Source organism: Canis lupus, chromosome 2 (genome assembly GCF_048164855.1).
Source record: "Canis lupus baileyi chromosome 2, mCanLup2.hap1, whole genome shotgun sequence".
Lineage (NCBI taxonomy): Eukaryota > Metazoa > Chordata > Mammalia > Carnivora > Canidae > Canis > Canis lupus.
The window spans coordinates 3,821,200-3,838,414 of record NC_132839.1 but is presented as its reverse complement, the minus strand read 5'-3'; the positions used below and the strand labels follow the sequence as shown (position 1 = coordinate 3,838,414).

Here is a 17,215-nt window from a genome sequence, read left to right as displayed (position 1 = left end):
TGCTTTACACATGTTGCTCTAGAAGCTGTGGCTCTTTTTCCATCCAAGTCTCTCCCTCTTGGAAACACAATTTATATTTTAATCACACTTCCCTAATCTCCCTTTGGGATGTTGCATATTGATCCATTTGGATATACTAATATGTTGGTTAGGGCAAGGTTTCTCAAATTTCAATCTTTTTCATACCATATCTGTGTATACGATTCACAGTATTATTTACTATTTTCTTTAAATAAATGTATTTTTTCTTCAATTTCTTTAAGAGGGGAAACTTTGTAAAAGGACTATGATGGAAAACCCCCATCATCCACCTAGGTTGAAAGTAACCATAAGAAAAGTGGACGAAACAATCTTTTAAATGACAGCTAGAAACTGTTGCCTACTAATGTCTCTGAGCCTAAACTCTAAACCTGTTAAAACAGGGAGGTTACCAAGCATAAGAAGCTTGGTATTGAAGATAAGCATGCAAATGGCATTTTTATTATGATGTAATCAAAAGATAGAAAAATAGAGCTAAAATAGGAATCACTTTCTCGCTATACGAGTCATTGTTTTTAATCTTGCATGCATGTTCCAATTGAAGTCATCCAAGGCATTAGGGTCTATGTTACTCTTTGGGAAACACTGCCATGGAGGCTTAAAGCATGTATTCTAGAATCAAACAGACCATATTCTTATAATAATTCCTGCGTTTATGTCTGTGTGCCTCTGGGCAACCTATCTACCTCTCTGGCCTTGATTTCCAATTTAAATATGGGGAAAGCAATAATGTCTACTCATGAGTCATCGAATACATTAAAAAACCTAATAAAGGTAAAAGCATATCATACCTACCATGTGGTAAGTACTAAATACATATTACCTTATGTATTATTTTATTATGTATAATGTAGAGATAATAATACATATTACTGGCTTATACATATAATTACTACTGATTCCAGACTCAGAAGCACCCCCTAAGGCAACGCGTTGAAGGAGTGGTGTAAAACAGTGGTTCTTAAAGAGTGATCCCCAGACCAACAGCATCAGCATTACCTGGGAACTTTCTCTCTCTTTTTTTTTTTTTTAATTTTTATTTATTTATGAAAGTCACACAAAGAGAGAGAGAGAGAGGCAGAGACACAGGCAGAGGGAGAAGCAGGCTCCATGCACCGGGAGCCCGACGTGGGATTCGATCCCGGGTCTCCAGGATCGCGCCCTGGGCCAAAGGCAGGCGCCAAACCGCTGCGCCACCCAGGGATCCCTGGGAACTTTCTAAGAATGCACATTCTCAGGTCCATCCTCAGACCTGAATTGGAAACTCTAAATGTGGAGCCCAGCAATCTATAGCCTACTGAGCCTTCCAGGTGATTCAGATGCATGTAAAGTTTTATGACCACAGGTATCATAGACAGAGGACTGACTGGTCAAAGAGTGAGAGGGCCTGAGTTTTAATTATATAGCCTTAAAGTGACATCAGCAAAACAGAGGCATAAGGACCTCTGAAAGTTCTTTTCTCCACTAAAGCAGTAAGAAAACTGGCAAAATTGTCAGAATAAAGGTTTTCCAAATTCTGGATATTAACCAAAGGCTTGCAGCAATCCAGGAAGCATTTATTCAAGAAAACAGCTGGGTCTCTCAGTAAAGCAACAAGCTTTTGTGCTGTTTTGACTTCTTTTAACCTAGTCCCCCCAGTTACGGCTCGGCTATTGCATTGAAAAGCAGCAGCCCACGATCATGGTGAAAACCAGCAGCCGGGCAGCCACCTAATGAAGCCGAGTGAGATTGGACTGCCTTCAAAATCTAATTCTAAGAGAATAATTTCACCGAACTGGTGGTTCCCTGGAAGATCTCACTTGCAAGGCTGTCTTCATTTGACTTGATTCAGAGCCAAACCAGTGCAAAAAGCCTTTTCCCCAGATACATTTGTCAAAAACCGTGAATGAGAGGGAATCGATTAACTTTTCAGTCACCTTAGGCAGTGGAAACAGTTGGGACAAACAACAGATTAACCAAAAAGAGTGAAAAGTTGGAAAATATCTGTAGGAATTTTGAAAAACTCCAACATATAGGAATCTAGAAACCCACACACATTAGAAACCTACACACACGCGCAGGGCTGTGCTAAATTGTGCATAAGATCAGGAAAAACCCAGGGAGGCCTGAAGCATTCACCATATGCTGACCTTGAGGCTCTGTAGAAGCCAAAAATGAAGATTAAGGGAGAGCTGGCAATGCCTGGCCTAGTGTTGAAGCCATGCCCATGCCACAACACACAGAGACCTTCAGTAAACTCTGGGGGACACACTGGTTCCAGACATGTAAGGAAATCTGTCTAATCACAGGCTGAGCACTAAGCTAACCAAGCAGAATCTTTTCATGGCCACACACAACAAAGAATACAGATTTTATGCAGCTAGTTCAGAAAAGTCACCAAACAAGCCAAAAGCAACTGTAACAAACAGCAAAAACGAAACACCCCCAGGAGGAAGAAGAATCTGATTTTCAGAGTCTCCACATTATGCTTTTTAAAATGTCTGGTGTTCAACAAAACCAAAAGTTGGTTCTTCAAAAAGATCAACAAAATTGACAAACCTTTAGCTAGACTGAACAAGAAAAAGAGAGAATACTCAAATTACTAAAACCAGGGGATGTTATTACTAAACTTACAGAAATTTTTTTAAAAATTGTAAGGGAAAACTAAGAACATGTGTGTGCTATCAGATTAGAAAACCTCTGCAAAAATGGATGAATTTCTAGAAAGACACAAACCACAAAAACTGACTCAAGAAGAAATAGAAAATGTAATCTTAGCCTTGTCATTTATGAGCGGAATGACCTTAGTTTACATTGGTCATTCCATTGTCTTGAGCCTAACTTTCTTCAACTAAAAAACCAGATATAATTAAAACTATGCCATCCATTTAAATGAGGTGATAGAGAGGTTATACGAGGTATATATTAGGTTGTTTAAGATACTCTAGCCACTGAAACAACTAAAATCCTTGGGACTCAGTGGTACCTATGTAAGACTATGTAATAAATTAATTTATTATTAAACACCCATTCAGTAGGACAGGCGGGAAGCTCTGCTTCACATTTAGGGACCTGAGCTCAATCATCTTCAATATGTGGCTTTCATTTAAAGTTTGAGTACCACCATCTAGCCGATAGAATAAAGGAAGGGTGGAAGAAAAGAATGTGAAGGATTTCTGAGTTTTTTTATTAGCCTAGCATGGACACAGTTATTAGTGATCATGATGTACCAGCAGGTCACCTTGAACCTGGAAGCTCGGTCTTAAGCTCTGTTAGACTACTCCACTTAGGTTTTGTCTTTCCTAGTAGGATGTAGCCCTTATGCATTGGATGTGGTTCTGACTCTTAGAGTGTTACCTTTTGGGGTCTCAACCGGAGACCTGGGATATTTACTAAGATCTCTGTCTTTTGGCAGGACTTACATTCCTGTCTTTGACTCCCAGACTGCATGACGACTGAAACCTCTCCCTAGTTCTTTATAATCTTCAGTCACTGTTTTCTGCTTGGTTTCTTGGAATCTTGCTCTTTGCCTGCATCATTTAAGAGTCAGCCAATAACTTTAAGGGAATTTATATGAAGATTTTGAGGTTCCTTATTTGCAGTTCCTTCCTTTTGGGGACTTTCCATTCTAGTTTCACCATTTTGGCGACTTTGTACTCTGACCTCTTGTTTCCACCGTGGACTAAGAGAACCAAATTCTGCTTGGACTCTGGTCCTTGATACCACAATTTGATGTATATGCTCAGGGGAAAAGCCAGAGTAACGTGAAGTTCACCTTGGGGTTTAAATTCTCTCAAGAATCACAGGCTGTCAAGTTCTACTTGCTTTGCTAACTCTTCAATGCCTTCAAACATTTGTTTTACGTGTTTCCCCAGTTTTTATAATTGCTTTAAGTGGGAAAGTTAGTCTGATGAAAGTTAACTTGTTGTGTGGTTGCAACCAGAAGTCCACCAAATGGTTGTTTTAAAGTTTGAACAGGGAAATGCATTTCTAATGTAGACTCAATAGTTATCAATATAACTCCTTCCAATCTTAACAAAAGTTCTGATGTTTTTCTTCCAAGCAGTTTTATGATATAGGAGCCATTATCCAAAGTTCTGTGCCAGATTTAATTCTCAAGTCTGGTTTAATCTTTACATCTTAGCCTCCATGCTTCTCTTTCAATTTAACAGTGATGACTGTCAGGTTTAGATGGGAAAGCTATATTCTTAAACTGGATTTCCCCCCCTAAATATTAGTCTGAATTGTCCCGTGTCGATCAAAACCTTTCTTAGTCTTTTATTTTTATTTATTTTTTATTATTTTATTTTATTTTTCTTAGTCTTTTATCTACAGTTCAGGGTCTGGTGGAAGTTCATTTTTCCAATCATTTGCAGCCCCCAAATTTCTCTATTTTGCCCCCAAATTTCTCTATTTTATTCCTATTTGCACACAACCATTTCTTGTCTGAGCTCATCTCTTTAATCTCATACTTTGCTAAACAATCGGTAGTAACAAGATACACCTCTAACATTCTGTTTTCAAAACATTTTTCCTGGAGCACTTTGTCCACATCCCACGTTACCACAGTGATAGCTGTTTGTTTAATCAAATGCTTTGAGATTGCATAGCACGGATCTCCATCTTTCCAGCGTCTGAAATCAGTTGCTTCACCACTCGCTGACCAACCGGTAAGCCAGTACTATGAATTTACAGTATTTTGTTACAAAAGGTCATCCTAATTAAGCAACCCTAGGTGATGTAACAGATAAACACTAAACTGTCATGAAACACTCCCTGGAAGTGTATTTCCTGAAGACATAAGGTCCACCTAGTGGTGAAAGAGGTGATGGGGAAAGATTTCTTTTAAAGATTTTAATTAATTTATTATTTCTTTTAAAGATTTTAATTAAATTATTTATTTATTTATTTATTTATTTATTTATTTATTTATTTATGAGAGACACACACAGAGGCAGAGACATAGGCAGAGAGAGAAGCAGATTCCCTATGGGGAGCCCCATGTGGGACTCCATCCTGGGACCCCAGGGTCACGACCTGAGCCAAAGGCAGATACTCAATCACTGAGCCACCCAGTGTCCCGAGGTACTTAAGTGGGATTCAATGACCCATGCTGGCCGAGGAGGAGCTGTCTACAATCATGGGTTCCAAGTTTATGCTGAGAATCCTCACAAATAGTCAAAGAGCTTTGACCAGCCGCATCCTCATTGAAGGAAAAGAACATGAAATAGGTACTTGAAAAAAGAAATTATAAATGCTCCACCAATTACAGCTGGTGACATTATTCATTCTATGATTTCCACCTATGGTTCTCATACTATTGAAACTTTACAAGCAGCATCACCTAGGAACTGAATTCAAATTTTCACATTGTATCCTAGTCTTACTGAGTCAGAAACATGGGGAGTGGGGTCCAGCACTGTGGTTAATGAACCCACCGGGGGATTCTAAATCAGGCTAGGATTTGAGAACCACTGGGTGTCTGCACATCAACATAGGACTGAGAAGCAGGTGTGGTGATTGATAAGATGTTGGTTCTCTCCTTTCCCAGAGAAACTAAATGGCGTTATATGGTAGCTGTTTTTGTGTAAAAGTTTAATCCTAAAATGAGCGTGGGGCCATACTATGATGGACGATAATGACTGGCTTCTTCAGCCTTCAGCCTTTATTACAACCTTCTAACATATCCCTCTATGTTGGAGAAATTAGAACCTTTAGAACTTCGCTTAGATCCTGTAGCTGCTACAGTTACGGGTGTGATTTGGAGTCTGCCAATTCCACATCCATGGGAGATTTGCAAGGCGAAAATGAGGGTCTTAAGTCAATGCCACTCTTCTACCATTTTGGTTATTTCTGCTGCAAACTCAGGTTGGAGGAATTGGAAGGATCACTGTGAGCTGTGAAAAGATACTGGTGCCTGGTCTAGAATTCTGTGGATCGTGGTGGAAGTGATGGGGTTCTGGAGCTGGGGTTACAGTGATAGTTTCCTTGGATCACCCAGCAGCTGTTGGTGCTGTGTTTCTGCTGATGGCAAGAACAGATGCTCTCTCGGTGGCCCACTTTTTCGGTGTGGTTTGGGAGATCATTCTTGGATGCCCAGATTAAATCTTAATTTCATCAGTTCAACCAGCCATTTTATATAATGCAATAAATCTTTTTTTCTGCTTAAACTTGCAAAAGTGTATTAAGTTTTCTGAAACTGATTATGAATAATAACAACAATGGATGACCTGCTTTTTTTTTCTCTCTCTGGAAGCTTTTAGCACATTTTCTGTATAATTTTTGTTCTAAAATTTTGTAACAATTTGTTCTAAATGTGGGTTTATTTTGATTCATCTGTTTAGGCATTAAGTAAAATTTTTTTCTGTATAAATATAGAACTCAATCTTTGAGCCCAGAGAAATTTTTCTATATTATTAGATTGCTAATTTCTTCCCCTCTCTTTTCTTTGAGTTTTAGATAGCTTGCAATTCTTTTCTCTAACCTTTTCATCCTCTCTAGTTTTCTTCAGTTTTCCTAGAGTTTTTAGACTTTAATTCTTTACATTGAACTATTTTTTTCAGCCATCATATTTTTAATTTCTAAGTTTTCTCTCTCCTTTAGGCCATACTGCCCTTATTTTTTTGGATATAATCTTTTCTTGAATCTTCCCAAAGTTTCTCTCCCTCCCCAGTTTTACTGAAGTATGACTGACAAATGAAATTATACATATTTAAGGTATACAATGTGATGTTTCGCTATATATACACATTGTAAAATGATGATCACAGTCAAGCTTTTTAACATTTTCATCACATCATACAGTTACCTTTTCTTTCTTTCTTTTTTTTTTTTTTGAGATATACCCTCTCAGCAGATTTAAAGTATGCAATAAATTATTGTCAACTATAGTCACCATGCTTAGGTCTCTGGAACTTATTTATATTAAAATTAAAAATTTGCACCTTATGACAAATTTACCCTGATTCTTTCACCCTGATAACCACCATCCTGCTCTTGGTTACTATGAATTGATTTTTGAGTTTCCATATATAAGTGAGATCACACAGTATTTGTCTTTCTGTATCTAGCTAATTTCACTTAGAATAATGTCCTCTAGGATCATCCATGTTGTATAAAAGGCAGGGTTTCTACGGTGCTTTTTAAGATTCTTTATTTATTTATTAGAGAGAGAGAGAGAGAGAGAGAGAGGCAGAGACACAGGCAGTGGGAGAAGCAGGCTCCATGCAGGGAGCCCGCTGCGGGACTCGATCCTGGGACTCCAGGATCACACCCTGAGCCGAAGGCAGATGCTTTAACCGCTGAGCGACACAGGAGTCCCAGGATTTCTATATTTTTAAAGCAAAATAATATTCCATTTTTCAGAGGTACTCATTCACTATGTTCTCACTTTCCCCAATGGGAGAAATTGTAGATTTAAAAGGTCTCTTTTGGCCCTGAGCTGTGCTGCCTTGGGGAGGGATGTCATCGGTAAAGTTTCTTCTTAACCTCTTAAACGTACACATTCTTGGATTTTTTGCTCCATTGTCTCCCCTGGACTCCTAGACTCCTACCAAGGTACTCTGATCTATGGGTGGTTGTCAAAAATCAGTGTTCTGTGGAGGAAAGATAAAACTCCTAATACTGCCATCTTACTGAGCCCAAAGATTCTAATTAGAGGTTTATGTTGTTTTTAAAGTTCCCTTCCATTCTTTGAAGTATCTCTATTTCCTTCAGTGTTATCTACAGTATTTTTAAATCAATATTCTTTTCGTAACACAAGCTTTCTTCATGTGCACGATAACCCTTGATTTGTGCTCTGGCTTGAAAGTAATAAGTAAATTATAAGTTCAATGAATGTGAATGGGTGTTGTCGAGGGGAAGAGCTCACCTTGAGGAGCACTAGCTGTTTTGCTGAGAGAATTGTCAATACTAAAATGCTAAAATTTTGCACCCTGTTTCTTCAGGGTAATAGGGGGAGAGAGGAAAAATAAAACAAGATGAAATCAAAGAGGGAGGTGAACCATAAGAGACTCTTAATCATAGGAAACAAAGTGAGGGTGACTGGAGGGGTAGGGATGGGGGGATGGGGTAACTGGGTGATAGTAAGGTGGGCACGTGATGTCATGAGCACTGGGTGTTATGTGCAACTGATGAATCACTGACCTCTACCTCTGAAACCAATAATACATTATATGTTAATTAATTGAATTTCCATAAAATTTAAAAAACACATAGTTAACCTTTTTGTCTTGGAGAGAAATACTTGACTATTTTATTTATCTTCATTCTGTAGCTTTCATATAGACCCTACACTGTGCAATACAGTAGCCATTAGCCACATGTGGCTACTGAGCACCTGCTTTGTGGCACTTCTGAATTAAGGTGCGCAGCAGTGTAAAGTACACAGCAGATTATAAAGATATAGTTCAATACAAAGGAAAATATCTCAAAAATTGTTAAACTTTTATATCGGTTACACGTTGAAATCCTATTTTCCATACCAGTGCCTAGTTTTCTGAAATATCAAATATCTCTGAGATTAAGTTTGCTCCTTTCCCACCTCAACTTTAATAATTCTTTCCAAGTATCCTTGAGTATTTAGCTTTTTTTCCTGCCTGGCTCCAATCAGTTAATTCTTGCATTTGATCTCTGTTTTCTAAAAATTTTGAGATCTCACATGTGCTATATCCTTCCTCCAATTATTTTTATAATTTATGACTTACACTTTTAAATTTCTTGATTATTACTTTCATGTAGATTCAGGAGGAAGAGGAGATAACATACTGGTTCAAACATACTCTTTGATGCAATAGACCATTCCAGCCTAGAGGACATCCTGTGGATCATACACCTGGGTATGCCTTTAGCATTGCCTGGCACAGAGCACGAAATATAGTGGAGTTTACATTCCTAACAATTCTCATACTTGTAAAGGGAAGTATATACAGTTCAACAGAAATCGATAGATCCTATTTTCTAATGACGGGGACTGTATCAGTTAAGATTGTAATTCACCAAAACTAGTTAACTAAGGGGAAAAAAAGAAAATTATGGAAAAAATATTGGGTAACTGTAGAGACATGTAGAGAAGACTGGAGAAGCAAGCTTGGGAAACCGGTGAGAACAGAGGCTGGGCATGCAGAATCACAGCCTGAGGCATGTGACATAACCAGGCTGGGGAGGAACTGCTATGACCCCACTGAGCACGGATGATACAGCCTACAGCAGCACAGGATGGTGCTTGTGGCGATTCTGCAGTCAGAACTGGCTGCTGTTGCTGACAAACAAATTCTTCCCTGACTGCTTCTTTATAGCTACTAGCTCCTGAGTCAAAGTCCCTAGAGAGGGCACCTGGTTAACTGGAGCCCCAGTCATGTGCCAGTGGAGAGTAGGAAAGCAAATACCTGACATTTCTGTGTCTACAATGGGAAGCTCTGCCTCCCCTTAAGATATATATAGTAGGGAATTCCTCAAATAGGAAGGAGGTTAAGATTGGGGCAGCCAAAAGAAAAGACAGAGGCTTCAAAAGAAATGACACTTCAGAGCCCACAGCCAAAGTTTGGAACCAACATTCGGAACCAACATTCAGTATAACTTTTGGAAATGTGAATGTTTAGATACCTTTAGAAAATACATTCTTCTAAGTCTAATAGTTGCAAAATGAACAAACAGGCTTTGAGATCTACAACACTGTCACACAATTAGTGAAAAGATACAAAAAATCTGAAGGTTTAGAAGGGAGAGCTGATACCAACTGGTTCAGCTTCCTACTTAATGCGGAAGTCCTTCCCCAAGATCCATTTCAACATTTATAGTATTGGGGGAGCTCATTGAAATAGGGTTTCATTTCAATTCTAAATTGTCAGAAGTGGAATATTAGAAATTTTCTCCTTTTTTTTTGTTTTTTTAGAAATTTTCTCCTTAAATTAGATGAAAATTTTCTTCTTATAACATTTGCCCATGAGACTTAGAACTGATGACTCTAGTTACTCAGAATAGAGCAGAGTAGTTAAGAGTAGTTAAAAGTTTTAACTACTGGGGTAAGACCAATATTTGACCTCGGTTTTGTTTCCTAGTAGCTGAAAGACCTCTTTACTTCTTGTCTTCTACATCTAAAAAATGAGATTGTAACAGCACTTAAGCTAAAGAGTTATTGTAAAGTATAAGGAGATAATTTAGTGCTTAAATCAGTAATCAGCACATAGTGAGCATTCAATAAATTTAAGTGATGATGATCATGAGATTGATTGATTGATGACAAAAGCCATTTTGAAATCGGAAACCAGCTGCCATGGAAATTTAGAATGATATTGGAGAAAGAACAGTGACTTGTTGTGAGATTTCAGTTGTAATCCTGATTCCTCTACTGATTAATTCCATAACCTAAAAAACGTTATCATATTATTCTTTTTTGCAAAATGAAATATTTGGACTATTATCTTAATAAGATCCTTTTCATCTCTAAATTTCTGAAGTTCTATATACACTTATGTCATCTATTTTTATTGCTGAGCATTACCAGTTTCATCAACTGTACCTCATATATCTTGATCAACAGATTCACCATAACCTCTATCTTTTCCTCAGCAATGCATGTCCGTATTCAGGCTTCTATTTTATTAGCAAGTTTGTTTCTTCTACGAAATTCTTATCCATATTTAAAAAATTGAAAACAGAGCATATGGCTATACATACAAAATATAACAATATAAAGCTATGAACCATATGGCTTGCATTAACTCTTTATGAAAAGAAAGTAATCTTACAGAAGCAAAATTTGACAATTGGCGTTGTAATGTTTTATTTTTATTTTAGTTTTCAAAAATATTTTATTTATTCATTTTAGAGATGGAGAGAGGAGGAGTTCGAGTGGGGAGGAGTGGAGGGGGAGAGAGAGGAAGAAAGAATCCGAAACAGATTCCACACTGAGTGCAGAGCTCAACACAGGTCTCCATTCCGCAACCATGAGATCATGACCCAAACCAAAACCGAGAGTTGGAGGTTTAATAGTTTGAGCCACCCAGGCATCCCCATTAGGTTTTATTTATTTATTTATTTATTTTAATTTTTTAATTATTTATTCATGATAGTCATAGAGAGAGGAGAGAGAGGCAGAGACACAGGCAGAGGGAGAAGCGGGCTCCATGCCAGGAGCCCGACGTGGGACTTGATCCCGGGACTCCGGGATCGCGCCCTGGGCCAAAGACAGGGGCCAAACCGCTGAGCCACCCAGGGATCCCCTCCCATTAGGTTTTAAATAGAGGTCTCAGATTCCTTGATATATATGTGTATGTATTTACATGTTTGATTCCACTCATCTTTAAACTCTATGAGGACAAGATAACTATCTACTTTGTTCACCACTGTACCCTGGTATTTAGCAGAGTATACATGCGTGTACACACACGCACGCACACACACACACACACGATAAATTGAAAACACGCATTTGGTCAACCCTAACTCCACCTCTAAGCAAAGACTGGCATTTTCCTCCTCAAGTGCTGATCTTGCTTTGGGGGATTCTGAATGGCACTTCAAAAAAAAAAAATGCTGCTATATGTTTTGCTAAATTAATTTAATCCAACCTTTTCAGCCATCACCAAACCTTCAAAAAGTCAATGTTGCATGGACTTCCTATTACCAAAAGTTTGGAAATGTTGACTTAGAGCTGGGAATAAGTAGCCAGAAATTGCTCTTGTAGAATACCCCCTAATTTTGTTTTGGAGAGAGACTAAGTGTGGATGAGGACACTGAGAAAGAGAGATATTTTGGACCACAGGGCCATCATTACACAGATAATATTCAGCTTTATTCAGCCATACATCTCCCTTTCCTCTAGCCCAGATGGTGAAATGACTCATCTATTCCACTGGCCAGAAAAACAAGGCAGATAGAAGAGCTGTTATAATCCAGATAAAAATGGATGATGTTCAGAAGCAAGGGGAAAATATTTCTAGGTAATGATGATGGTACATTGGTAGTACTTGTTAATACTTTACATTCCTTTTCAGATTCGCAGCTTGAGTTTCACATTGCTTCTAGGATTCCTCAGGAGTTCTGACCAGGAGTTCTTTTTATCTTCATCATGTATGTAAGTTGCAACATTTTTTTTTAAATTTTTATTTATTTATGATAGTCACAGAGAGAGAGAGAGAGAGAGAGAGAGGCAGAGACATAGGCAGAAGGAGAAGCAGGCTCCATGCACCGGGAGCCCGACGTGGGATTCGATCCCGGGTCTCCAGGATCGCGCCCTGGGCCAAAGGCAGGCGCCAAACCGCTGCGCCACCCAGGGATCCCTAAGTTGCAACATTTTTGACCTTCAAACAACTTACTTCACTAATTTCTCTTTTTAAAGCCTAACCATCAAACTTCAAATGTATGACTTTATTATTTTCCTTGAAAATCATCTTTAATTTTATGTAGAACATAGTCCAGTTGAAGATGTGGCTACGATGAATGTGTAATTCTTTTACTAAATAATGGGAAAATGGACTCCGAAAAGGTGGGATAATTAGGTAAATAATTATGGGATCCGATGGACAAAAAATGGAGAGAGGACCAAAAAGAAGGTTTTGTGTGTGCTTGTTTTTGTGGTCGCTATTGTAGGAGATTATGCTGAGTCTGTGTAGGGGTTGTTAGATATATCATCACAGAAAATCTTGAATCTTGCATCGTTCTCCAAAGATCTGAAAAAAAAAAAAATTGGTTTCTAGGAAATCAGACTTGTCTTTCACTAGAAATTCAGCTCCTAATCCAAGAGAGAGCAAAAATAACTAGGTAGGATTTGTTCTTAACTATTAGGGGCATAACCGTATCTCTGAATCTGACTTCCTATTCCATTTGCTCCCAAAGCCATTAACCTGAGCTTCCTTAGCTAGTTTCAATTGTATTATTCCTCAATCCTAAAACATTCCATAGCTGCATATTCCCTATGACACTAGGTAAAATCTTTCACGTGTGCACTCAGGAGCAACGCTACACAGCTGAGCCCACTTTCCTGTTGTAATTTTGCAAGTGCAATTTCATGTTCTATGCTAGACAAACTAAACTTTTTTTTAAAGGATTTATTTATTTACTTGGGGAGGGATAGGGACGGAGGGAGAGCATCACAAACAAACTCCCAGCTGAGTGTGGAGCCCGATGCAGGGCTCAATCCCACCCTGAGATCATCACCTGAGCCGAAATCAAGAGTTGGATACCCATCTCCCCAAGCACCACCCAGGCACTCCCAATTGGAACTTTTTCATAAAACATACAATTTTTCATTATTCTATAACAACATAGCTGATACTACAATTATTACCTTTTCCTACTATAGTGGGCATCTCCTGTTTTGTCTGCCTAACAATTATTTCTCCTTCTGATAATATCTAGGTTTTTTATTGGAGAAGAACTTCCTTTCATCATATACAATCTTGGTGGGTCCCTCAATCAAGATGTTCATTCCAACTCTGGCCAAGGAGTGGACACACTACTCAAGGTAAACCAGTCATATTCTATCCTTCCCTGGAATTTGAATCTTGAGCAGTATAAGAATAAAATATAGTTGGAGCTGATTCGTTTAGATAATAATGTCTATTAAATATTGTCTATCACCTCCTACTTTCTAGATATCCAAAGCTGCTATTTCACATCTTTTCCAACGCAAAATTATTCAGCTTCTCTGTAAGTCTATTAGCTAAATCTCTATCCACCTTATAAATCTCCTATTTGCTTCAGTTAGAGACAATTTCTATTGCTTGTTAACAAAGAATACATAATGGACCCTATGTTAGAAAGAGTGATGGCTCCTCAAAGGGGTCCATGTCCTAATTCCCAGAACCTGTGAATATGTGATTCTACATGGCAAGGGGGACTTACAGTTGCAGATGAAATTAAGATTCATGAAGATGAAGGGATTATCCCAGGTGAGACTAATGTCATAACATGGTACTTTAAATGGGGATGAAGGAAGAAGAGGCCACAAGAAAGAGAACACATCTTGAGAAAGACATGACCCATTACTGCTGGCTTTAAAGATGGAAGGGACTATGAGCTGATGAATGTGTGAGCAGCCTCTACAAAAGTTAGAAAAGGTAATGAAATGAATTTTCTCTTAGAACCTTCAGGAAAACACAGCCCCACTGACATCTTCATTTCAGTCCAGACCTATATTGGACTTCTGACCTTCAAAACTGTAAGATAATAAATTTGTGTGCTTTTAAGCCACTAACTTTGTGGTAATTTATTACAGTAACAGTATGAAATGAAAACAAACTGATAAAATATGACTGTGTAAATAAATCATATATCTTTCAAAGCAAATAATACTTTCTCCATGAATTCTTTTATTTTAAATTATTTTTTGTTATGAAATGTCTCAAGCATTTGAATGAGTTTAGAGATATTTATCATGAATATACATGTTTACTACCGAGTTTTGCCAAATTATAAAATTTGCAATATTTGCTTAGTATTTTCAGAAACAAATAAAATATAACAAAGTCCTTTGAGTACTGTTTTACCATCTTCCCTAAGTGTATCTCTTAAACTGAATGTAACATACTGTGTATACCTTTCATAATTTTATATAAAGACTATAAAAACTTATATTTTATATAGAAACTATGTAACTTTCTCATTCACATTTTCACTTCTATAAACCTTTTAATCGTTCAGCAACTTACTTTTCACTAGAAATTGTATTTTTGACTTTTATTCATGATGAAATATATAAATCTAACTTATTTTTAAAATTTTGCTATCTGACAGTACATAAGCTAAATAGTAGTAACAAAACCCCTCAAAATAAAGTGGCTTGGGTGCCAGGGTGGCCCAGCCGGTTAAGCACCTGCCTTCAGCTCAGGTCATGATCCCGGGGTCCTGGGAATGAGCTCTGCCTCAGTCTGCTTATCCCTCTGCTCCCCCTCTCACACTGTCTCTCTCTCTCCCTCTCTCTCCCTTTCAAGTAAATAAATAAAGTCTTTTAAAAAATTAAGTAGTTTATTATAGTATAGTATAGTATATAGTATAATTAAGTATAATTCTTGCTCATATAATAACCCAGAGGTGGGTGGTATAAGGCTCTTCTCCCCTCTTCAATACGTGGTTTCCATCTGTGGGATGAAGATACCTCTATTCCAGCTCTTCTCCTCTTCCCAACAACCAAGAGGGTAAGGATAAAAGTAAGACAATTGTGTTGTTTTTTTGGTATAACTAGGAAGTGACATACATTACTTCAGCTCATATCCCATTGCCAGAACTTAATCACGAATTCACACTCAACTGCAAAGAAGCTAGGTGATGTGATCTCAAGCTAGGCAGAGAAAGGCCCGCTATGATTTGCAAGTTTTGTTTCTAAAAGAAGAAGAAGAAGAAGAAGAAGAAGAAGAAGAAGAAGAAGAAGAAGAAGAAGAAGAAGAAGAAGAAGAAATAATGTCGGCGTTCTCCTCTCAGTAAAATATACCTAGTAGAAAAGGAAATCATCAAGGACAGAGGGACCCTGAATCCTATCAACCTACAGAATCCAGTTGCCATTGGTAAAGCAAACTACCGAAAACCAGCAGAATACACATTGTTTTGAAGTGCACAAACACTTACCAAGAAAATCATATTCTGGGTTGTCAAACAATATTAACAAAAGAGTGGAAATCACGCAAGTACATCCTCTAGCCATAATGGCATTAAACTAAAGAAAAAATGACAGGAAAATCTTTAAGCACTTGAGACTTAAAATACACTTCTAAATTCATCAAAAGATAGTTCTCAAGGAGAAAAAAAAATGTTGAACTAAATAAAAATACAATACATAGCAAAATCTATGGGATACCACTAAGGCAGTACTTAGAGGGAAATTCATAGTATTAAATATTTATATAAGACAAGTTTCAAAAAAAAAAAAAAGACAAGTTTCAAATAAATAAAGCCTCCTCCTCAAGAAACTAGATGAAGGGGGATCCCTGGGTGGCTCAGCAGTTTAGCGCCTGCCTTTGGCCCAGGGCTAGATGAAGAACAAAATAATTCAAAGGAAGTCTAAGGAAATAAGTAATAATGTTAAGATCAGACATGAATGAAATTGAAAGCATAAGACAATAGAGAAAAATCAATGAAAATAAAAGCCATTTCTTTAAAAAGATTAATAAAATTGATAAATCTCTACTAAGACTGACAAAGTGCTAAAATGGACAAATTCCTTAAACTAAAAGATGAAATATACAATGAACAGTCCTATACCTACTAAAAAAATTGAATTAGCAGTTTAAATAATCATCCAAAAAAGCTCCATGCCTACATGGTTTTAATTCCCAAGGCTGGAATAATTTAAATAACTAAATAAAATAGTATTGTTTAGAGAATAAAATAAACATCTGAATCCATTCTGAAATAATTATGTGATTAAATAAAGTAATAAATGGGAGAGAATACACAAATCTGTGCAGAGAATTTGAAATAATTTATGATGAAATTTAGAAGTTTTGGGTTTTTGAGTGAATGGCTAAGAAAGAATTCTTGAGATGTTTTTGGTGCAAAAAATATGTTTTTATTCTAGCACAGGGGTATGACTCGTGGCAGAAAAAGCTGCACCTACAGGTGGGATGGGTGGTTGATTATATATTTTAAGTTTTGTGGACAGAAGGGAGGTGGAGATAAGGTAGGTTTCTAAGGAATTTTTGTATACTGAGAGTCTTACAGGACCTTGAAGATTTAGCTATTATCAAGGTTGAGTTTAGTCTTTGATGAAATAGACACATTAAGCCATTAAGGCAGCCATGAACTCCTTGACGAACGTCATGCTCTGTAGGTCTCAGGTATCTATCGGTGGGTAAACTGTAAGGAGATTTAATTGAAACTACATTTTTTTTTGCCTTTGTTCTCATCAATTTATGTAGATACTCCACCCCCAAGGACAGGTAGCATAACTCCCCACTCTGTAGGTGCAGGCTATGCACAGTGACTTCCTTTTAAAGAAGGAAAAAGTGGGGAATAAAGTGTAACTTTGCAATGGAGAAACCTGACAAACACTGAGTCAGCCAGATAATCAAGGTCAATATCAATATTCATAGATCATTTGCTGATGGTATGCACCCTTGTTACGATGTTATGAAAATGACACTTTACCTGTGTGGTCTTCCTCCAAAAAGCCTGTAACTCCAGTCCTATGAGTAAAAGAGAAGACAAAAAAGAAGAAAAGAAAAGAAACAAACAAAACAGAAGACAACTAATCATGGTGGGA

General features: G+C 37.5%; 1 long non-coding RNA gene across 14 annotated transcripts in view; it reads left to right on the top strand.

The window, feature by feature from the left end:
• Nucleotides 1-17,215, top strand: part of LOC140611497 (uncharacterized) — a 48,034-nt gene that overhangs the window by 836 nt on the left and 29,983 nt on the right. For 8 of the 14 annotated variants that reach the window (XR_012012662.1, XR_012012673.1, XR_012012668.1 and 5 more), the window contains exons 2-5: nt 8,758-8,855; nt 12,015-12,094; nt 13,378-13,483; nt 13,614-13,668. This is a non-coding gene — a long non-coding RNA (uncharacterized lncRNA). The other 6 variants (XR_012012657.1, XR_012012651.1, XR_012012680.1 and 3 more) reach the window with 5 other exon arrangements.